The 24,628-nt window shown below is 37.3% G+C and overlaps 1 long non-coding RNA gene across 1 annotated transcript in view; it reads left to right on the top strand.

Moving 5' to 3' along the window:
- The first annotated feature begins 208 nt into the window (after positions 1 to 208).
- The window catches only part of LOC122745805, a 77,231-nt gene continuing 52,811 nt past the window's right edge, over positions 209 to 24,628 (top strand). The window contains exons 1-3 of the long non-coding RNA XR_006355492.1: positions 209 to 243; positions 2,201 to 2,231; positions 4,284 to 4,330. This is a non-coding gene — a long non-coding RNA (uncharacterized LOC122745805). The remainder of the gene's footprint in view (positions 244 to 2,200; positions 2,232 to 4,283; positions 4,331 to 24,628) is intronic.

Below are 24,628 nucleotides of genomic sequence, written 5' to 3'. Positions count from 1 at the left end.
TCAAAATTTCTGAAAGAGATGAAGACTTTAAACTCTTAGACGTATCATGGATCCTTATTAAAAAAAAGCTTTAAATTACTGTTGATTTTTGTTGTTTGTTTGTTGTTTTCAGTTGTATACAACTCTTCATGACCCCATATGGGGTTTCTATGGCAAAGACACTGAGTATCTTTGCATTTCTTTTAACAGATGAGGAAACTGAGGCAAGCAGAATCAAGTGACTTGCCTAGGGTCACACAGCTAGTAAGTATCTGATGCCAGATGTTGAATTCAAGTCTTCCTGATTTCATGCCCAGCTCTCCACCAATGTGCTACTCAACTGCCCTATTATTGAATCCAAGAAATGCAAATTAAAAACAACTCTGAGTAGTATCTGTCAGATTAGTTGACATGATAGAAAATGAAATTGACAATGCTGGAAGGATGTGGAAAAATTGGGACACTAATACATTGTTGGTTGAGTCAGGAATTGGTTCAACCATTCTGAAGAACAATTTGGAACTATGCCCAAGGACTATATAAACTGCATGTCCTTTTGACCCAGCAATACCACCACTAGATCTGTATCCCAAAAAAGATTTTTAAAAGGCCGGGATGGAGGGCAGCTAGGTGGTGCAGTGGATAGAGCACTGGCCCTGGAGTCAGGAGGACCTGAGTTCAAATATGGCCTCAGACACTTAACACTTACTAGCTGTGTGACCCTGGGCAAGTCACTTAACCACAATTGCTTCACCAAAAAAAAAAAAGGCAGGGATGGACCTATATGTAGGAAAGTAATTATAGAAGCTCTTTTTGTAGTGACAAAGAATTAGAAATAGAGGAGATGTCCATACTACTGGGGAATGGTGAACAGCTGTAATATGATGATTGGTGATGGAGAATATTACTGTGCTATAAGAAATATGAACGAGGATACTTTACAAAAAAAAAAAACCACCTTATGTGAATCTGATGTAAAGACGTTTTGTGATCTGATACAATTATGGAGAACTATTGTAGCATGTGTGGAAGCAATAGTTCTAATGATGAGTCAACTGAAGAAACCTAGCTAGTCTGAATCAATATGATTCAAAATAACTCTAAGGACTCATGATGAAAAAATGCTATCTACCATCAGAGAACATGATGAAGTCTAAGTTGGTGATAATACAAGTATAATTTTTTCACTTCTCTTGATTTTTTCTTGCTTTTTTTTGTAAAGTGGATAATATGGAAATACTGGTTGCATAATTCACATGTATAATCGATATCATATTGGCTTGCCTGCTCAATGGGTAGTGGGGAAGGGCTGGAGGTAGGGAGTAAAGTTTAGAAAATATAATTTATTTTTTCAGGGCAATTGAGGGTTAAGTGACTTGCCCAGGGTCACACAGCTAGTAAGTGTCAAGTGTCTGAGGTCATATTTGAACTCAGGTCCTCCTGAATCCAGGGCTGGTGCTTTATCCACTGCGCCACCTAGCTGCCCTAGAAATATAATTTTTAAATGATTTTAAAATAAAGAATACTTTTATTTTATTTCAAAAAACACAAAGTAAAAATAAATAAAATCTCACAGATTATGGAAGAATCACACAAAAAAGAATTTATCTTAGATCTTATTGACCAAAAGGATGTGACAGAGAAAATATTGGGTCTGTAATATGCACCTTTAAATCTTCAGGGCTTGATCCTATTAGAAGCGGCTAGGGAAGAAATTGCTCATCTTGTAAAAGATAATTATGGTAACTCTTTCAGTCTCCTGGGGGGTCATTTAATAATTCTTATGTAGTGATTTTACTAAATCCATCCCCAATGGCCTAAAAGAATTCCCTGGTTCTGATGGATAAATTGGAGATAAGATAGAATGACTTCAAGAAAAATTTGGAATTAGATCCACATAGAACAGTGAATAAGGAATTTATATCCCAATAAAGCTAAGTACTAGAGCAGGTGATGAATTCATACAGAGGCAGTAAGCTGAGACCTGCAGAGGAGTGGGGCATACAGTAGGTGGTCCACCTTTGGAGCTATATTAACTCTTGCAGGTCTCTATGGGACTACACACAACTAATTGGTGTTTTCTCTAGACCCCTAGGGGCACATGAGCTGCTGGTAATCAGCTACTTATCTCCTTAGTCATATTATTACTGGACCTAATTCCAAATTTACAATAAACTTAAATTACCTTATCTGACTCACTCTTCCTGCTATTTACTTTCAGGACACTGGAGACTTGTACTCTATGACCTTGGGTAAGTCACATCACCTTGGGTTCTTTTTTCCTCTTCTGTAAAACGAGAGGTTTGGAGTAGAACGAAATCAAGGGTCCATTCTAGCCCTAAGTCTCTGTGAACCTATAAATCTAACCTCTACTCTCTGTCCCTCTCCATTATTTTCCATGTGTCAGGGTGGTCCCCTGGTTATATGTTACTCACTTTTATAGTCTTAGGGTCTCTGTGAATGTCACCTTCAGGCTTCCCCTTTAAAATCTTTCTTCTAAATCCTCCAGAGGTTCCACTTACTTTATGATTGACACTCTTTATAAAGTCTTTATAAGACTTAATGGGAACAATGTTGTATCTGTAAAAGTCAATTACTGGAAATGAAAGAAAATAACATGAGGAGTGTTTTTGTTTAGCCCTTCATCTATTACTTTTCATGAAAATGGTGAATTGATTCTGCTTGTTAGTGTATTTAAACATTTCACTTTTTATTGCGTTGATACTATTCAGCCTCTTTTTTTTAGAAACCATTTAATACTAACTTTTCAAATGTGGAACTATGGAAATTAAAATCTATGGAATATGGCGATCAGATTCTAAACAAGCATGGAAGTAAAAATCAATAAAAGTTAACTCTAACAGTTGGGGTCACTATGCCCATTATAAATAGTGACAACCTAGACTCACCTTTCAAGAGTACCACTCAATACTTGAGGGCATTCTTAGAGAACCAACAATTTCTTTCTCTGGGTCTCAGAGAGCTGGCTGTCACTCTCCCCTTAGTTCCTATACTTTAGGTGTGATATCACTTGACTCTTGTTTGTTTAAGGGTTATTATGGATTATTCAATCAGATTATGGTTCATTTGGCCTCTAAGAAAAATCATCCTCATTGTCCTGATCTCTGTAGAATTTCTTAATTACTCAAGGCTCCATGCAAAATTAGAATAATATTTCAATCAAAATAGAAAAGCACAAAAATCCAAGATGGTCAGCTTAAATTATTTATTTATTATTTAGTTTTGGGGTGGGGGGCAGGTCAATGAGAGTTAAGTGACTTGCCCAGGGTCACACAGCTAGTAAGTGTCAAGTGTCTGAGGCTGGATTTGAATTCAGGTCCTCCTGAATCCAGGGCTGGTGCTTTATCCACTGCTCCACCTAGTTGCCCCAAGCATAAATTCTTATTCACCCAACTTCAATATTTACTCTACCAACCTAATTTATCTTACCTTGTCATAGGGATTCTACTTATAGTTCCAGATCTCATTCTAGTTCCATTGGCCCCCAGTCCTACTCTACTCATTGCCATGGCTATGATCACTGTCCCCCTGACCTGACCTGTTCTTTCACTAGCTCAGTGCCTTAACTTTCCAAGGGTGGATCTGGTTCATGTGTCAAAATTCTCAGTATTAGAGACTGAGTACAGAGATATGACCTGAGGGTATAGAAAGTTTGTCTCCCTTCTTTTTTGTTATTGCCCTCTCTTGTCTCTATTCATCTTCAAAAACCTTTAAGGCAGGGCAGCTAGATGTTGCAGTGGATAGAGCACTGGCCCTGGAGTCAGGAGTACCTGAGTTGAAATCCGGCCTCAGACACTTAACACTTAACTAGCTGTGTGACCCTGGGCAAGTCACTTAACCCCAATTGCCTCACTAAAAAACAAAAACAAAAAAACCTTTAAGGCTCCTTGATATTTCACCTTTCCTCCATCAGCTTTGGCCCACCAATAGCTATAAACCAGGAAAATGAAACTGACATCACCACATGTAGGACTATTAGATAAATCCTGTAGTTATAAAAGACAATCCAATTTACATAATTATGCTGACCTGGGCATGTTAATCTTGCTAGCATAGCCTTAGCCTTAAGTGTGTGTGTGCACATACCTATGTAGCCTTGGAGTTTGAATTTGTTAGTCTTTAATGTTCTTTTACAATAAATTATCTGTCTTCTAGAAGTCGTTTTCTTGGTGAACGTTGCAAAAGGGTATAAAGAATTCAAATAAATGCTGCATTGAATTTCTCTAAAGAATGATTACCTTGAATGACATATTAATTGTTATTATTGTTGTTGTTATTATTAGATCTTTATATTTCCAACTGAATTTTCACCAGATAGAGTCCCTGCCAGGTAAATATGTATTATTCACTTGATTCTATTCTTACATTTGCTTCTGTCTCTCCTGGAGAATATCTCTTCCCTTGCACTCTATCTGTGGAAGGAGGACCTCCCCATGCTGCCCCATGTTGTTCCATGCTTGACAGAACAGCCAAAGGGTTAATGTGAATGCCTGTTCAAGAGAAATTCATAGAGGGCCTCTCACTGAAGGATTTCAAACCAGTATTATTATATACTGTTTCCTCAGTGCCTGTTCTTTGATTTTAGAATCATTTCATTTCTCTGCTTAAAGCCCACTGCGAGCTTCATTTCTCCTGTAAGGGTTTAGATTACAAAGATCTCATTTAACTTTCCAAATATATTCCTTCTCCCCACATACTTTGCATACATACAAAAAAGAAAATGCCGAGAGGCGACTTTTTAAAATGAGGTTTTCTCTCTACCTAGGTTTTGAGAGCTATGAACTAAGAAATCCAAAATGCTCATTCATTGTTTTAAATATTTTAATCTAAGGCTCATTTTTTTTAAAAGTACATTACTACTGCAGGTGTTTCCAGCTTGCAAAATGCCATGGAAGAAATATTTGAAAAAGTATTTGGGAATGTTTAAATGTCAATCCAGACTGCTTGTGCATGCATATGTGTGTAGCATAGATATAGATATGGATATGCATATGGATGTGGATATGATGTAGATATAGGTGTATTTATAGGTATAGATATACACATGTAGATATACATGCACATATGTATACATATACATATAATTATATATTATATACATGTGTATATATGTGTGCATATGTGTTGTCCAGTCATTTTCAGTCATGTCTAACTCCTTATGATATCATTTGGGATTTTCTTGGGAAAGGTCCTGGAGTGGTTTGCCATTTCCTTTTCCAGCTCATTTTACAAATGAAGAAACTGAGGCAAGCAGGGTTAAGTGACTTCCCCAGGGTTACACAGCTAGTAAGTGTCTGAGGCAAGATTTGAATTTAGGAAGAGGAGTCTTCCTGACTCCAGGCCTGGAGCTTAATCGGCTGTGCTACGTAGCTCTCCCTGAAAATACATACATACACACATGCATGTATAACTTTTATCCTTCTAATCTCTGTCTTTGCTTTATGGAAGGAAACTTGTTGTTTCATGTCAATAGATACAAAATAACATAAGAAAAATTAAAGAAACAGTACAACAAGGCAACCAGGTGAAATATCATTGTCTTTCAAATATGTAACTTCCAGGCTTAGAGAGATGTGGTCCCTGGAAACATTCATAGATCTCATGGAAATTTGTGAGAATCAATTACCAGGTGTTTGTTTTAAGAGCCCATAGTCCTATTCCTAGCCTGGTATATACTGGTGTATTTCACCTCTGGTATTCCCATTTGCATTAAACAAAAACTGGTTTGACAGCTTTTTGGCTATTTGTATTAAAACACGAACACACAGCACTTTAAAGTTTACAAAGAGCTTAAGTACTTTGCCTCATTTGAACCTCGCAATAATTCTTATGCAGATGTTACTATTCCTATTCTATAGATGAGGAAACTCAGGCTAATGACTGATATCCATGGCCATACCGCTAGTAAGTGTCAGAGGTGGGATTTGAACCCAAGTTTCCTAAATCTAAGTGGAGTATTCTAGCCACACATTTCCTTATGCATAAATTCAAATATATTTCCTTTCTTAAAAAAACCAAAACCAAAACTGTCCTTTGATTTTTTTAAATAATGAGATTTTGTTAAGATTAATGAATTCATATTAACCTGGAGATAAATCTCTAGTGGAGCACCTCAGGAATCTATCCTTGGCCCTGTTCTGTTCATGATTTGTTTATCAGTACTTTAGATGAAACCATGTTACAGAGTATGGTTATTAGATAAGTGGGTATTAGATAAGTGGGTGATGAGAAAGTGGTGACCAGATCAATTCCATTTCCTGACTTCCCTGGCTTCCTTTGGCTAAAATCCTACCTTCTACAAGTATTTCCCCATGCCTCTTAAAACTAGTTCCTTCGGGGGCAGCTAGGTGGCGCAGTAGATAAAGCACCGGCCTTGGATTCAGGAGGACCTGAGTTCAAATTTGGCATCAGACAACTGACACTTACTAGCTGTGTGACCCTGGCCAAGTCACTTAACCCTCACTACCCTGCCCCCCCCATACTAGTTCCTTCTGTCTGTTGTTTATTTCCCTTTTATCCTGTATACAGCCGTTTGCATGTTCTCTCCCCTATTAGACTGTGAGCTTCCTGAGAGTAGGATCGTGAGGTTGGTTGTTTTTTTGTTTTTGTTTTTTGTCTTTGTTTTGCTTTTCTATGTATTTCCAGCTAGCACCCTGCTAGCACATAGTAAATTCTTAACAAATGCTCGTTAATTGACTGATTTTACAGGAGTCTTAGCCTATCAAATGACAGAATCTGTACAACCCTCCTCCATTTCAGTAGACTTGAAAAAAAGAAAATCTAATGAAAAGTTTAATAGGGATAAATATGAAAATCTTATACTTCATTAATTAGAAACTTAATTGGGTCTGTGATCTCAACAATGTGGCTCTAATACAGATTGCAATGAATCCATGGCTTTTCATGCTATGCACTCTTTTAAATTTAATTTTTAATTTTTATTTTCAGTTCCAAATTCTTTCCCTCAACCACCTTCCCACCCATTCAAATGGCAAGAAATATGATGGAAACCCACATTGGTCACAATATAAGGGGCAGAGAAAGCAAGAAAAATAAAGAAAGAGAAAACAATTGTGCTTAAATCTGTGCTCAGAGTCTATCAGTTCTCTCTGGAGGTAGCATTTTTCATCATGAGTCCTTTGGAATTGTTTTGCATTGTTGTATTGATCTGAGTAGCTAAGTTTTTCACAATTATCATTACAATATTGCTCTTACTACTTATAATGTTCTCCTAGTTCCGTTTACTTCAGTTTGTATCAGTTCATAAATATCTTCCCAGGTTTTTCTGAAACACTTCATCATTTCTTATAGCACAATAATATTCCATCACAATAATATATCAAAACTTATTCAGCCATTCCCAATTAATGTTCACCTTCTCAGTTTCCAATTATTTGCCAACACAAAGATGGAGACTTTACATTTTATTTTTGTAAACATGAGTGCTTTTCCTTTTAATTTGATCTCTTTGGAGCATATTCCTAATAGTAGGGTCAAAGAGTATGCATAATTTTATAGCCCTTTAGGCATGGTTCCAAATTGTTCTCCAAAATGACTAGACTAGTTTATAGCTCTACCAGCAATGCGTGATTGCACCTGTTTTTCCATATCTGTCCACCATTTGTGATTTCCCTTTTTCTGTTATCTTAGTAAACCAGATGGTTATGAATTGGTACCTTAGAATTGTTTTAATTTTTATTCTCTAATCATTAGTAATCTTGAACATTTTTATATGGGTCTCAATATCTTTGATTGCTTCTTCTGAAAACTGACCGTTCATATCCTTTGACCATTTATCAGCTGGGAAATGGCTCTAGTTTTTTGTAAATTTGACTCCAAAAGCAATATATTTGAGAAATGAGACTTTTATTAGAGAAATTTGCTGTACATTTCCCCCCAGTTCCTTGTTTTCCTTTTAATTTTGGCTTGTATTGGTCTTGTTTGTGCAAAATATTTTTAATTTAATGTAATCGACTTATGCATTTTACCTCCCATGAATCTCTCTCTCTCTTTCTTGATCATGCAACTTCCCTTTTCAAAAGATCTGACAGAGGGGCGGCTAGGTGGTGCAGTGGATAAAGCACCGGCCCTGGAGTCAGGAGTACCTGAGCTCAAATCCGGCCTCAGACACATAACACTTACTAGCTGTGTGACCCTGGGCAAGTCACTTAACCCCAATTGCCTCATTTAAAAAAAACAAAACAAAACCAAAAGATCTGACGGAAAATCTCCCCTTGCTCCCCTAATTTGATTATGATATCACTCTTTACATCCAAATTTAACCTATTTTGAAACTTCTTAGTTATGTGGTATATGAAACGCTGATCTGTGCCTAGTTTCTGTCCAATTGCTTTCAGGTTTTCCCAGCAGTTTTTCTCAAACAGTTCTTGCCCTATTAGCTGGGATTTGGAGCTTATAAAACACTGGGTTACTATGTTCATTTGGATCTTGATTTTGTGCATCTAATCTATGCCATTGACCAGCCACTCTCTTAGCCGGTACCCAATGGTTTGGGTGATTACTGTTTTTAAGTGTAGATGAAGGCCTAATAATACTAGGCCACCTTCCTTCACTTACTCCCCCCGCCCCATTGATTCCCTTCATATTCTTGATCTTTTGTTCTTTCAGATTAATTTTATTATTTTTTTCTAGCTCAATAAATTAATTCTTTGATAGTTTTATTGTCATGGCACTGAATAAATTAATTTAGTTGGTATTGGCATTTTTATTATGTGTATGGTAGGCTGGGCCTCCCCATAAGCAATAAATATTTCTCTAGTTATTTGGATATGTCTTTATTGGTATGAAGAATGTCTTATAATTGTGTTCATATACTTCCTGCCTGTGGCTTTACAGGTAGATTCCCAAGTATATTATACTGCCTGCTATTAACTTAAATGGATTTTCTCTTCTTATCCCTTTCTACTGGGTTTTGTTGGTAGTTCGCAGAGTGCTGACGATTTATGTAGGTTTATTTATATTTTGCAACTTTGCTAAAGTTGGTAATTGTTTTGACTAGTTTTTTGGTTGATTCACTAGGGTTCTCCAAGTATACCTTTATGTCTTCTGTAAAAATTACAGTCTTTTTTCCTCATTGCCTATACTTCTCTGATTTCTTGTTTTGTTGTTATAGCTAGCATTTCTATTACAATGTTGAATAATATTGGTGATAATGGACATCCTTGTTTCACCATTGATCTTATATGAAAGGCTTCTAGTTTATCCCCATTACAGGTAATGCTTGATATTGTTGTTGTTGGTTTTTTATTTTTTATTTTTTGCAGGTCAATGAGGATTAAGTGACTTGCCCAGGGTCACACAGCTAGTAAGTGTCAAGTGTCTGAGGTCCGATTTGAACTCAGATCTTCCTGATTCCAGGGCCGGTGCTTTATCCACTGCATCACCTAGGTGTCCCCTTGATATTGGTTTTAAATAAATACTACTTGTTATTTTAAGAAAAGCTCTATTTGTTCCCATGCTTTCTAGTATTTTTTTTTTGTTTTTTGTTTTTTGCGGGGCAATGGGGGTTAAGTGACTTGCCCAGGGTCACACAGCTAGTAAGTGTCAAGTGTCCGAGGCCGAATTTGAACTCAGGTACTCCTGAATCCAGGGCCGGTGCTTTATCCACTGTGCCACCTAGCTGACCCCTCTAGTATTTTTAATAGGAATGGGTGTTGTATTTTGTCAAAAGCTTTTTCTGCAACTATTGACATAATCATATGACTTAAAAGTTTTGTTATTAATATGATCAATTCTTCTTCTAGTTTTCTTAATATTGAAGTAGCCCTCACATAAATTTAGCTTGGTTATAGTATATGATATTTGTGATATATTGCTATAATTTCCTTGTTAGTATTTTATTAAAAAATTTTACATCATTGTTTATCAGGGAAATTGATCTCTAATTTCCTTCCTCTGTTTTTATTCCCCTTGTTTAGGAACTAAAATTATATTTGTGTCATAGAAGGAATTTTATAGGACTCCTTTATCTATTTTGCAAATAGTTTATATAGTAATGAAATTGCTCATTAAATGTCTGGTAGAATTTACTTATTAATTCATTTGATCCTGGAGTTTCTTTCTTAGGAAGCTCATTCATGGCTTGTTCAATTTCTTTTTCTAAAATAGAGTTATTAAAGTATTCTGGGTTATTTAAGTATTCTATTTCCTCTTCTGTTAATCTAGACAACTTTTTGTAAATATTCATTCATTTCTTTTAGATGGTCAATTTTATTGGCATATAGTTGGGCAAAATAGGTCCTAATAATTGTTTGAATGTCACCTTCATTGGTTGTTCATTGCCTTTTTCATTTTTGATATTAATTATTTGGTTTTTTCTTTCTTTTTTTAAAAATCAAATTAGCCAGTGGTTTATCGGTTTCTATTATTTTTTAAAAACTAAAACCAGCCCCCTACTTTTATATATTAATGTGGGTGTGTTTTAACTTTCAATTTTATAAATCTCTCTTTTGGTTTATACGTTTTCTATTTTGGTTGTTGATTGAGGATTTTAAATTTATTATTATTTTTAGTTGCATGCCCAATTCATTGATCTGCTCTTTCTCTCTTTTATTGATATATATATATATATATATATATATATATATATATTTCCCCCTAAGCTCTGCTTTGGCTCCATTCCACAAATTTTGGTATGTTGTCTCATTGTTGTCATTATGTTTAGTGAAATTATTGATTGTTCCTATGATTTGTTCTTTGACCCATCCATTCTTTAGGATTAAATTATTTAGTTTCCAATTAATTTTTTATCTATGCTTTCCAGGCCTTTTATTGAATGTATTTTTATTGCATTATTGTGCAAAAAGAGTGCATTTAATATTTCTGTTTTTCTGCATTGTTATGAGGTTTTTATGCAGGAAAACATGATAAATTTTGTGAGATTGACCTGGAGAGCTGAGATGCCTTTCTCTTGCCATTCAATATTCACCAGAAATCTATCATATCTAACTTTTCTAAAATTCTATTCATTTCCTTAACTTCTTTCTTGTTTATTTTATAGTTAGATTCTTTTTCTAGATCTGAGAGGAGTAAATTTAAGTCCCCCAATAGTATAATTTTACTATTTCTTCCTGTTACTCATTTAACTTTTCCTTCAAGAATTTGGTTGCTATACAATTTAGTGCATATATATTCAGTGCTGCAATCAAACTATTGGTTATTATACCTTTTAGCAAAAAGTGGTTTCCCTGATTGTCTCTTTTAATTAGGTCTATTTTTGCTTTTGTTTGCCTGAGATCATAATTGCTAGCTCTACATTTTTTGTCAGCTGAAATATGATAGATTCTGCTCTGACCCCTTATTTTAACTGTGTGTATGTTTTGTGTTCCTTATAAGCAACATATTGTTGGATTCTAGTTTCTTGTCCATTTTGCTCTTCTATTTTATGGATGAGTTCATCCTCTTCACATTTACAATTATGATCGCTTTCTGTGTATTTCCCTCCATCCTATTTTCCTCTACTGCTTCTTTTTTTTTACCTTGTCTCCACCTCAAAAGTCTGTTTTGCTTTTGACTATAGCCTACCTTTATCTACTTTCCTTCTTATCACCTTCCCCCATCTTTTTCTTAGCCCTTTCTGTTACTAGTTCCCTATTGGGTAAGATGAATTTCTATATCCAATTGTATGTATGTATGTATGTGTGTGTGTGTGTGTGTGTGTGTGTACTTGTCCCTTCTTGAACTAATTTAGATGAAAGTGAGTTTCAAGTCTTTCCTGCACAACTCCCGCATTCCTTTACCCTCCATTGGAGGGTATGTGAGATCATTTCCCCTATTTTTCCTCCCCCTTTCCCCACTTCCAGTGCATCTCTCTTCCTTTTTTCTTTTGAGATTTTTACAACATAACTGACTTATGCCCGTGCCCTCTAAGTAAACTCCTTTTAACTGCCCTAATGATGATAAAGTTCTTAGGGGTTAGATGTTATCACCTTCCCATATAGGAATGTAAACATTTCTATGATTCTTTTGAAATAATAATGTCCTGTGATTCACAGTGATTTAGCATCATTAGGGAAATATTGAAGGAAGGGAAAAAAAACATTAATTGAGTATCTTCTTTGAATCAGAAACTTGGCAAATATTAATTCTTACAATAACTCTGGAAAGTAGGTACTATTATTATTCCCATTTTACAACCAAATAAACTGAGGCAGAGAGTGATTGTGACTTGTCCAGGGTCACACAGCTATTAAATTTCTGGGACCAGATTTGAACTCACATCTTTTGAACTCTGTACCCATCACTCTATTTACTTTGGTATCTTACTGCCTTATATTGATGTAAAAGATAATAAAGAGATTGCCTTTTACAACAGTGAGCAATCTGGAACCAATGAAAACACTACAATTTCCCTCAAAAAGCCTATTATAGGGGGGCAGCTAGATGGCGCAGTGGATGGAGCACCGGCCCTAGATTCAGGAGTGCCTGAGTTCAGGTCCGGCCTCAGACACTTGACACTAGCTGTGTGACCCTGGGCAAGTCACTTAACCCCCATTGCCTTGTACAAAAAAAAAAAAAGCCTATTATACAATTTCATTTTACCATAGGTCCTCTTAGTTCCCCACACAACTCAGAGATCCTTTACTGCTTCTCAGGTTTGGAGTACTGTTTGGTTCATCAGTTTCAACCCCCGCCCCATTTTCTTTCCCCCCCCAATCTTGATATCATTTTATTTTTTCCAGTTACATGTAAAGATAGCTTTCAACATTTATTTTTTATTTATTTAATTTTTTGCTGGGCAATGAGGGTTAAGTGACTTGCGCAAGGTCACACAGCTAGTGAGTGTCAAGTGTCTGAGGCAGGATTTGAACTCAGGTCCTCCTGAATCCAGGGCTAGTGCTTTATCCACTGCGCCCCTCAACATTTATTTTTTATAAAATTTTGAGTTCCAATTTTTCTCCCTTTCTCTTTTCCCTCCCCCCTCCCCAAGACATAAAGCAATCTGATATAGGTTGCAAATGTATAATCACGGTAAATCTATTTCTGCATTAGTCATGTTGTGAAAGAAACAGAACAAAAAGGAAAAACCTCAGAAAAGAAAAACAACAACAACAAAAAAGTAGAAATAGTATGGTCCAAACTGCATTCATATTCCGTAGTTGTTTGTTCTGTATGTGGAGAGCATTTTTGATCATAAGTCCTTTGGAATTGTCTTGGATCATTGTATTGCTGAGAAAAGCCAAGTCTATCACAGTTGATCATCACACACTGTTGCTGTTATTGTGTACAATGTTCTCCTGGTTTTGCTCACTTCACTCAACATCAATTCATCTAAGACTTTCCAGGTTTTTCTGAAATTTGCTCATCATTTCTTATAGCACAATAGTATTCCATTACATTTCTATACCACAACTTGTTCAGCCATTCCCAGTTGATGGGCATCCCCTCAATTTCCAATTCTTTGCCACCACAGAGAGAGCTGATATAAACATGTTTGTACATGTGGGTCCTTTTCCCTTTTTTATAATCTCTTTGGGATACAGTCCTAGTAGTGGTATTACTGGGTCATAGGGTATATACAGCCCCATAGCCCTTTGGGCATAGTTCTGAATTGCTCTCTGGTGTGGCTGGATCAGTTCACAACTCTACCAACAATGCATTAGTGTTCCAATTTTTTCACAGCTTCTCCAACATTTATTATTTTTCTTTTTTGTCATATTAGCCAACCTGATAGGTAAGAGGTGGTACCTCAGAATTGTTTTAATTTGCATTTCTCTAATCAATAGTGATTTAGATAATTTTTTCATATGACAGCAGATAGCTATAATTTTTTTATCTGGAAGTTGCCTGTTCATATCCCTTATCCATTTCTCAACTGGGGAATGACTTGTATTCATATAAATTTGATTTTGTTCTCTATGTATTTTAGAAATGAGGTCTTTATCAGAAACACTGTCCCATTTTCTAATGAATCTCTTTTCTACATCAGATCAAATGACATTATTAGTTCAAAGCAAAATAGAATTAATTTAACAGAATAGTAAGGTAAATAACAGAGAAAAATCCCTCTAGGATTAAAGAACAGTTTGATCTTCATAGATTCCCATGCAATCAGTGCAGGAGGAAACACTCCCCAGGCAACTTACACTCCTAGTCTAGTATCCAGGTGGAATGCCTCTTACAGCATCAGGGTGCCTCACTGTTGCTCCACTCCACCTTCATTGCTAGCTGTTCTTGGGCCAAACTGCTCCTGGTTGCTTCTCTGCAGAAATTCTACTGGTATCTATTGCTGGGCTTCTTCTCTGCTGAGTTCCTGCCATCTGCAGGAGAGATTTTCAATTGCTGGGGATTTTTCTTTCTCAAAGGCACTGTTACTGCTCTTTTGTGCAAAGCAAGCCAAAACTTGCTTCAGGCTGTAACCTGAGTCCCAAAGCCCATTGGAATGGGACTCTTTCCTCCTTGGTGGAGATGAATAAATACCCTGTGCTAGTCTGAGATGCAGGACAGGGGAAAGAGTTCCAGTCTCTTCAGTTCTCTTGAGTTTGCTTCCATTTCTTGGGGTCCTGTTTCTCTCCCTTCCTCCCATTAATGAAACAGTGATTAAAAAGTTGTTTGTCTTTCATTCTTGAAGAGGACAATGACATTGGGGAAATGATGTCATGACTTGGATTTAAGTGAGGGAGGACTATGAAAACTCACCAGCCTCACTCTCTCCTCCAGAGCCATCTGGATCCAGTGGCAAGATATAGATCAGGAAGACTGGAGATTGCCCCAGATGCAATAAAAAGTTATGTTGAACCTGAAACACCACAGCCTCTAGACTAATAATACTTATGGAAGCAGATATAAATAAGTCTAGCCTGCCTACCCTCTGTCTTTCTAAAGAGAGACCAAGCTTTTGTCCTCAACTTCCTGCTTCCCTTACTGGTAGGAATAAAAATCTCCCTTGAAGAATGGTTGGGGGAGAAGAGGCTAGAGATGTCCTATCTCCCTTTGAGCTATATAAATGACATCCCCAAGCTACATGTAGAGGAAAAGACCTTATAAAGCTAATCTGCACATTTTCTACTCACTTGTTAGTCAGGTTCACTACCCATGTCTGGAAAGCACAAGGAAACCCTTCAGATCAAAGCCTGTACCCCAAAGAGGAAATTTATCCAAACTCATGATATTTAGTTTGCAGTGGTTACATTACTCCACTGACATAAAATGGTATTGTGTATAGCAAGCAGGGATTAGGGTGATGAAACCCTGAATTCAAGTCCTGTCTCAGCCACATAGTAGCTATGTAGCAGTGCCACCCCATATAATTTCCCAGTACCCTACAGAACAGTTGTTGATCTTACTTGGTTGATAATAATAACTAATATTTATGTGTCACTTTACATATAGTATCTCATTTGATCTTCACAATAGTCCTGCAAGGTAAATGCCATTATTATACCCATTTTATAGAAGACAAAACTGAGACAGAGTGGTTTAGTGATTTGTCTATCATTATAGAACTAGTAAATCCGAGGCAGAATATGAACTCAGAGTTTCCTGGGTTCATGTCTAACACTTTATCCACTGCACCTGCTAGCTGCTTTACAAGGAATTCCCTGACCCAATGAAATTTCAGATTTGAACCCCAGATCCTCCAAGACTTTCAAATTCCATCATGCCCTCAGCAGCTAGTGTCAGGGTTAGAGTTATTAAACTCTGGAGCTTTACTTTGCAACATTGAAGGGATCCAGTGGACCCCACAGCCTTTCTCTTGCATTTATACTTTAGCACTGGACAGTGTTAGAAAGAGCTGAGTTTGAATCTAGACACAGACCCCTTAGTTCTTGTACAATCCTGGGCAAGTCCCCCAAACTCTCTCAGCCCCAACTTCCTCATCTGTAAAATGGGGATAATGGCTTCTCTCTCACAAGGTTGTTGAGAGGACCTAAACAGATAACAAACGTAAACATGTTGCAAATCTCCACCACCTGAACATTTTAAAATTAATTTTTATTGATATCTTTTGTTTTTACATTGCCAATTCCCCCCCTCTCCTGCCCAAGTATTCCTTCCTCACCTCCTGACCATTTCATATAACAAAGAATTTGTTTTAAGGAAAGAGAAAGAAGAAAGGGAATAAGTGAAAAAAAATAAGCAAAACCGATCAATGTATTTTAAAAGTCTGAAAATATATATGTACAATGGTCCATTCTTATGGGCCTCCCATCTCTGCAAAGCAGTAAGCTAAGGCGTCTTCTCATATACTCTTTGGGGCCATGCTTGTTCTTTGCAACATTCACTTTTAATTGCCCTGTTGTTATTGTTCTTTACATTGTGTTATTTTTGTTGTAATCATTGTGCATATTGTTTTCTTGGCTCTGTTTATTTAACTCTATCAGTTCATATGTCTTTCTGTACTTCTTTATATTCATCATATTTGCCATTTCTTAAAACACAGTAATATTTTGTTACATTCATGTACTACCATTTCCTTAGCCATTCCTTAATCAATGCATGTCTACATTGTTTCCAATTCTTTACTACCACAAAGGATGCTACTATAAATATTTTGGCACATATGAGGACCCAAATCTTAAAAGGACACATAAAAGCTAGCCAACATTGTTATTAAATCAGAAAAGCAAAAAAAAAAAAAATTAAATCCTGGATTTGCTGCATACTAGTTGCATACCATAAGCAAGTTATTTATTGAAACCTATTTGAGTCTCAGGTTTTTCATATGTAAAATGTGAGGGGGATCCTTGTATACTTTTTGGCTCAACTTATGACTCATTGAATAATAAGATGGATATTTTAGAAATACAACTTTAACATATCAAAAAATTTCGAATTCCACTGATATGCCTGTTCTTTACTGTGCTTCTGTATGTTAGTAGATAGGTTCATGTGTTATTGTCACTAAAACGTTCATCACCTGCTGATCAGCTTTTTAGCAATGAGTCTTGACTTGATTAGGCTAGTCATTGGATGACAGTCCATCATCATTAACTTAACAAGCAGACATAACAATGGGATGCTTAATGGGATTGTAGTATATAGGAATCATGAGAGAATGTGGCCATCATATTTTACTGAAATCAAATCATTAGAGTTATTTATCCATCAGAAGAGAAAGTTGGGAACAATAATAAATATTGAAATATTTTTGCTTAGAATCAATTGAGCACTAGACTACTTCAACTAAAGATATTGATTAGCATTTTCCTGTTGAAAGCTTTTACCAAACTATAAACTATTCAACAAATAGTGTTGATAATGCTGAATGTGATTTGTATATTTTATCAGGGGCAGCTTACTCTCATTAAAAGTTAAAACAGGGGCAGCTATGTGGTGCAGTGGATAGAGTACCAGCCCAGGATTCAAATCTGGCCTCAGACACTTAACACTTACTAGCTGTGTGACCCTAGGCAAGTCACTTAACCCCAATTGCCTCACCCCCGAAAAAATAAATAAAAGTTAAAACAGCTGTATAGTTTAGTGTTCAGTCCATCAAATTCATGGATTAGTATATATAAAGAAATTAACTCAGGCTACTCATGCAAGGTCAAATACTGAAGCTGAAGCTTAAATAGTTTGGCCACATAATAAGAAGCCAGGATTCACTGGAAGAGACCCTGATGTTGAGAAAGATTGAAGGCAAAGGGGGAAAAGGGGACAGCAGAGGGTGAGTTGGATACATAGTCTCATAGAAGCAATGAACATGAGTTAGGACAGACTTTGGGATATAATGGAAGATAGGAGGGCCTGGTATGATGTGGTCCATGGGGTCATAAAGAATTGGAAATGACTAAACAACTGATTAACAACAACATATAAAACATATGAGTTGACTACAAAATTGAATGGGAGAAGGAGAATGGACTAAATTGCATTTGGAAAAATTTCAGTGTTTCAAATTCTTTCAAGATGTTCCCTGTAAAAAAAAAATCCAAAACAAAACATCATTTTAATATAGATTTTTTTTCTAGTCATTCTATATGTTTGTGAATTTTAGAATACTACAGTCTCTCAAGGAATCAGTTGCATGTGTCCTGAGAGACAATGGGGAAACACCTGGTAAATATAAGTTGGCTACAGTGTGCTTCCAATGATGATCAGTGTTTAAGAAGTCATGTACACTGGCCCTGGATTCAGGAGGACCTGAATTCAAATCTAGCCTCAGACACTTGACACTTACTAGCTGTGTGACCCTGGGCAAGTCACTTAACCCTTATTGCCCTGCCCCCTCCCCCCAAAAAAAACCTAAAAAAGAAAAAAGAAGTCATATGAAGAATATCAATGAAAGAACATATGATTGGAAAATGTGGTAGACCAGTCATTTAGTAAAATAAAGAAATAACAGATAAATGACCCATTTATTTAAACAGTACCTGTGAAATATTAAGGAAAAAACAACTCATGGAGATAACATGCATGAGATGATACGGTTGCAAATTACACATGATAGTAAGGCATAGATGAGTCATACTCTGCATTGATGGAGCAAATGCCCTTATTGATGAGATCACAAATTCGTATTAAAAGTAGATACAAACATTTATTATAGAGCCTTGGAGTTAAAAGAGAATTCAGAAGCCATCTGGCCCAATTTATACCTGTACAAGAATTCCTTCTACAACATACTTGACAAACATGCCATCTATCGAAGTCATAGATTTTTTTTTAAAAGTTAAAGAGCACAGGGTCAAGCACAGGTTCCCTGGGGCATTCCACTAGAGACCTCGATTCCAACTTGACAGGAAGCCAGTAATGACTACTTTTTTAATACAAATGTTCAACCAATGAATTCCAAGTTCACTTAGCTGTCAAGTGTACTTCTCTCCATCTTGTGTACAAGAACAGCAATGAGAGATCGTGTCAAATGACTTGCTAAAAATTTAAGTAAATGAGGTCTATAGTATTCCCCCAACCTATTAATCTAGTAACTTTTGTTAAAAAGGAAATGTGATAACTCTGAATGAACCTGTTTTATTGAAGAATGGTGGTTTTCTGTGATCATTGTTTTCTTTTCTAAATGTTCATTAATTATCCCTTTAATAATATATTGTAGAAGATTTCCAAAGATCAAAGTTAAGATTGCTACTCTATTCTTCATAGACTCAATTACCTTCCCTTTTTTGAAAACTGGTACATTTGTTCATCTCCATTACTCTAGTAGTTTTACCATTTTCCTCATATTTTTTAAATTAAGATTTTTTTGGGTGTGTGGGGGAGATAGACTATCTTGATGTGACTCACAGGAAGGCAAGAATAGATATCTAGAGTGTCTCCTTCCCTTCCTCCCCTATTTCTCCAAAGGGAGACTTTAATTCCTCAAGGTGGGAAAGCAGGAAGTTGGGGCCAAAGGCTGCTCTCCTTAGAGAGAGTAGGCTACTTGGAGAGAATTATATATGCTCTCTTAAATACTCTTTGTCTTGGGGATACAATTTTTAGGTTTAAATTAAACTCCTGCTTGCTATTTCTTTTTAAAATACTATTTTATCCCCTCAAATTACATGCTAATTTTTTTAAGTTTTAAAAAGTTTTGATTTTTAAATTATATCCCTCCCTTTCTCCCTGAGACAGTAAGCAATCTGATATAGGTTATACATGTGCAATCATGTAAAACATTTCCATATTAGTCATTTCGTTCAAAAAGACCCAAAAAGAAAAAAAGAAAAAAGAAAGAAAAATAGTAGTTTCAGTCTGTATTCAGACAATATCAGTTCTTTCTCTGGAGCCAGATAGGTTTTTCATCATAAAAGGTATGTCCCAAGCTCTTAAACCCCTTTCCCACCAGATGCCAGTTCCAAAGAAAGCTATTTATCCAAGTCATTAGCAAAACAGAAATCAGAGAATTGAGAATATATACCAGACAATATAGATTGAAGGAGCTCTCCATTGGGAGCGAGGTAACTCAGTTCAACCAAGAGAATCCCAAATCTCACCCAAGGGGAAATTTCCCAAACTCTCTAATGTATGTAGCAAGGTGTGTATATGGATATGATGGAAACTGACAGCTTCTCTCATGTTGGCTTCTTCCTTAGAGTCTTCTCCCTTCACTGTTCTTAAGAGAGGCTGGCATTGCAGAATCCCTGTCTCAAAGCTAGAAACTAGAAAGATTGAAAACACTAAAGAAAATAGATCTCTCTTCTCTCCCACTCTAGCATCTCTGTCCTTCATCTCCCACAGGGGCATAATCTCCACCAATGAGAAAAGTGTCTCATACCAGTGGTCTTTAGGGCTTGGGTTATGTTTTTAGCAAAAGTCCACCTTTACTCCCTCCTACCCTCACCCCTTCCCTTATTGAGAAAGAAAGAAAAACGAAATCCCTGTTAGTGTATATGTATAGTCAAGCAAAACAAATTTCACCATTGGCCATGCAAAAAAGGTCTCATTTTGCATTCTGAACCCTTTAAATCTTTATCAGGAGGTGGGTAGCATGTGTCATCTTTAGTATTGTGGATGGTTATTATGCTGCTTAGTGAGTTCCTAAATCTTTCAAATCTGTTTGATTCTACAATGTTGTTATCTTTGTGTAAGCTGTTCTTCTGGTTCTATTCACTTCATATTATATCATTTCATAGATATCTTCCCAGACTTCCCTGAAACCATCCCCTTCATCACTTTGTACAGCACAATAGCATTTGGCCCTACCCTGGAGTATCACTCCTGCATATCTTCCTCAGTCTTCCTTGGATCTGTGACCCAGAACTGGGGAGTGAGCAACAATACTGACAGTTGGTACCTGTCCTGCACCCTATATGATGTCACAATGCTCTGGCATGGGTCTGGGACCTTGTCTTACTCTGGTATATGTCTTGATCTTCTTTTAATCCTTAAGCACTATAATGTTCCATTCAGCGTTCTTCTAGACAGATTGTCCGCAGTGTTCACAGACCTCTCTGTCTCTTTATGTTGATCTGGGCTTGAAAAATGACTTGCTGTGACATTTCAAAAAATGTTCCTGAAAAAGGCCTCCCTATATTTTTCTAGACTTTCTCTTGCATTTTCTAGATTTGTTTGGGGGTGTTTTGTAAGGATCATGCTACATTTCTTCCTACTACCCCGCCATCTTGGTTCTGCCTTCTCTTCAGTCTTTAGAAAATCATTGATAGTGGTTTCCAATCTCATCTGCCAGTTTTATTTTGTTTTCTTGTGCTTTTTAGTATCCTGGACATTTAGTGACATGAACTGGGTTTAGTAACATGAACTCATCAAGGGCAAGTGGTTTTTTTTTAAATTAATTTCCAACATAATTTGGATATCAATTTCCTACTCCCCCCAGCCTTTTTTTTGTCCCTTCTGGTACAAAGATCATTCTTGGCAGAAAACAAAAGTAAAATCAAACAAGAGTTGAATTAAATTAACTCAAGTTTGTATAATAAAAAGACTACCCAGCATCATTATGTAGTTCCCCAGACCAGTGAAATCATCAGTTAAGATTAAAAACAAAAAGCAGAGGAGGGAAAAGAAAAATTATAATGGATGTTTACAGTAGAAGGGGGCAGTTAGGTGGTACAATGGAAAGAATACTGGGCCTGGCATCAGAATTCCTGAGTTCAAATCCAGCCTTTGACATTTATTAGCTGTGTGACCCTGGGCAAGTCACTTAACCCTATTTGCCTTAATTTCTTCATATGTAATAAGAGCTGGAGAACAAAACTTTCCAGCATCTTTGCCAAGCAAACTCCAAATGGGGTCATAAAGAGTTGGATATGACTGAATAACAATTATGGTAGAAGAGTACAAGCAATCTATCCATCAGTCAGCTAGCATTTAATATGTGTCTACTATGTTCCAGGCATTGTGCTAAGTGCTCAGGATATGCAGATAAAGCTAAATAGTCCCTGACTTCAAGGGCTTATATTTTAATTGGATGATAGAATGCAAAGCTACCCACTCTTTTGCTTCTGTTTTCCTCAACTTAGGAGAATGTCCATGTATTGGACTATATAGGTAGAAAATATGAAGGGGAGGGTCTGGGAGAGGCCTAGAGTTGGGAAGATTTGCTGGGGAGTCTGTTTAAGATAGTTTAGAAGAAGAGGTAATGAGGGCCTGAAAGAGGGGGCTTTCATGTAGGGTGCGTGTGTGTGTGTGCTGATCCAAGTAGGTTATGTGTATCAATAGATCTGTCAAGATGTAACTTGAAGGGGGGCAGCTAGGTGGCGCAGTGGATAGTAGTACCGGCCCTGGATTCAGGAGTACCAGAGTTCAAATCTGACCATCAGACACTTAACACTTACTAGCTGTGTTACCCTGGCAAGTCACTTAACCCCAATTGCCTCACTAAAACAAAACAAAACAAAAAAAAGATATAACTTGAAGGGAGAAACGATTAGATATCTCTAGAGTCTCCTCTCCCCACCCTTCTCTAAGAGGAATACTTTGATTTCTTCAAGGAGTGGGAAGCAGGAAATGGGCAAGAGCAACCAGGCACTCTGCTCTTCTCAGAGAATTGCAGTACTAGGCCAGAACTGTATCTATCTACCATTCTAAATATTATTTAATTTAGAGGAAATAATGTTTAGGTTCAAGCTGAGCTACCTGATCATTATGATCATTATCCCTTAGCAGGAAGGGAATGCCCTAAACTATATATCCAAGACTTGATTACCCTCTCAACAAATCCTGGTTTCACCAAAAAACATGTGTAATGAATAGCAAATAAACCCATTTGTCCAAGGTGATAGCAAAGAGAAATCAGAAAAGGAATACTGATGAAATATACAGACATTATGCAGAATGAATGAGCTTTCCCACTGAAGGCAAAATGTCTTAGCTCAATAAGGAGAAGGATTCTTAGATCTGACTCCAAGGGTGAAATTCTCTAACGTCTCTAGTCTCATGAGCCAGAAATAGGGATATGAATGAGGTGCTGTTTCCTCTACATATCATCTTCTTCCAGGGTTTTCTTTCCCTTCAGACACCTCTCCTCAAAGAGAATCCAGAATGGCACATCTTCTCTCTCAAAACTGTAACAAGAAGACCAGAATCTTTCTCTATGAAAGCTCTCCTCAATTCTGACACTCACACGGGGCATGTAGCAATGCCTTCATGAGAAAAGCCTTTGGAAAAGGGACTTTGATGTAGGAGGTTACAGTACTAAGAATAGAAAGGAAGGGGCCAGATGTGATAGATATTCAAGGCATAGAATCAATAGAACAGGGTGACATGTTATCTGGCAAGGGTAGCTATCAGACATCTGTGACTGGAAGAATAATAAAGCTGTTAGTCGAAATACAAAATATAAGAAAAAGGAGTAGAGGGGAGGGGAAAGATAATGTTTTTGTTTGAACATGCTGAGTATGAGATGTTAGTGAAACAGTAAGGCGAGGGACAAGGTCAGGAGAGGACGGCAAGAGAATGCTCTGCTACAAAAGACCTAGAACAGTTTGCTGACTTCACTGAGGCAGTCCTCAGTAATTGGGACATCAAAGCTGAGTTTGCTGTGGAAACCTCCATGAGACACCTGACAAACTGCACCATCACCCTAATCACCTGTTGGCGCCAGTGGAGCTAGAAAGCTGTATTCACCTCCTACATGCCATGGGTTGGAATGAGGAAACACCATTATCAAGTCCCCCATTTCTCCCATCATTTCTTTGTTACCGCCACTACTCCTGATAGCCCAGTCCCCACAACCACTCCTATTGCTCAGCTCACGCCTTCTGTTCTTCTCTCCAGCTAGCTGGCCACTAATGGCAACCTCTTCTTGCTTCTCACCCAGTCTCTTGTCAATGGGTTTCACTTCACTGAATGCTGAGTCACAGTCTCCTTGGATTAGGACAACTTCTTTCCCTTCTCTCACTTTCATTTCTTTTCCTACCCTGACTTTCATTTCACTCCTCTATTGAGAAATACTCCCACTAGATGATGACAAACCCTGGGAGTGGAAACAGCTGCATCACCTCCTGTCCTGACTTGAAGAACCTCCCCATTATTGGTCCTTTTATAGCCCCTGCGGCCCCATGCTTCATAAAGTTGAGAAATGCAGAGGTGACAACAGTCTTCCTGTCACTTCATCCACATCAGGCCAGGGCAGTAGCAGCTTATGTAGTAGCACCTATTAAAGTCCCCTTATGTCCCTATGTTTATTTTGAACTTGTTTGGGCAACCCTGCCCCCCCCCATACATTTTCCATGTAGTTGATTTACTATGGCTTTTGATCTTCACCCTATGAATAATAACCATTCCCCCTCTGAGCTACTACCCAGTACTTCATACACCCCTTGGAGAGACCCTGAAGATAAGGAAGATCCCACTCAAGCAGCTCAAAATCCCAAAGTCACTTCAGACTAAGATCAGCAGCAACCACCCAAGTCCCTTTCCACTGGCAAAGAATGTGAAAATTAAACTAGTCTTCCAATACCCAGTCTTCTCCCAAACAATAGCATAATTTAGCTTTGCGGTTGTTTTCAGTCATGTCTGACTCTTTGTCTCCTCATTTGGGTTTTTTTTGGCAAAGATACTGGAGTGGTTTGCCATTTTCTTCTCCAGCTCATTTTACAGATGAGAAAACTGAGGCAAACAGCGTTAAGCCCAGGGTCAACACAGCTCGTAAGTGTATGACACAGATTTGAACTCAGGTCTTCCTGACTCCAGGCCTCTATCCTCTATCACTGTGCCCTTAGCTGCTCTCATGATCTTAGCACCAGTGCTCCCAAATCGAGGATCCTGGTAT

Source organism: Dromiciops gliroides, chromosome 3 (genome assembly GCF_019393635.1).
Source record: "Dromiciops gliroides isolate mDroGli1 chromosome 3, mDroGli1.pri, whole genome shotgun sequence".
Classification (NCBI taxonomy): domain Eukaryota; kingdom Metazoa; phylum Chordata; class Mammalia; order Microbiotheria; family Microbiotheriidae; genus Dromiciops; species Dromiciops gliroides.
Note: the sequence above shows the minus strand (reverse complement) of the source record. Positions and strands in the feature narration are given on the sequence as shown.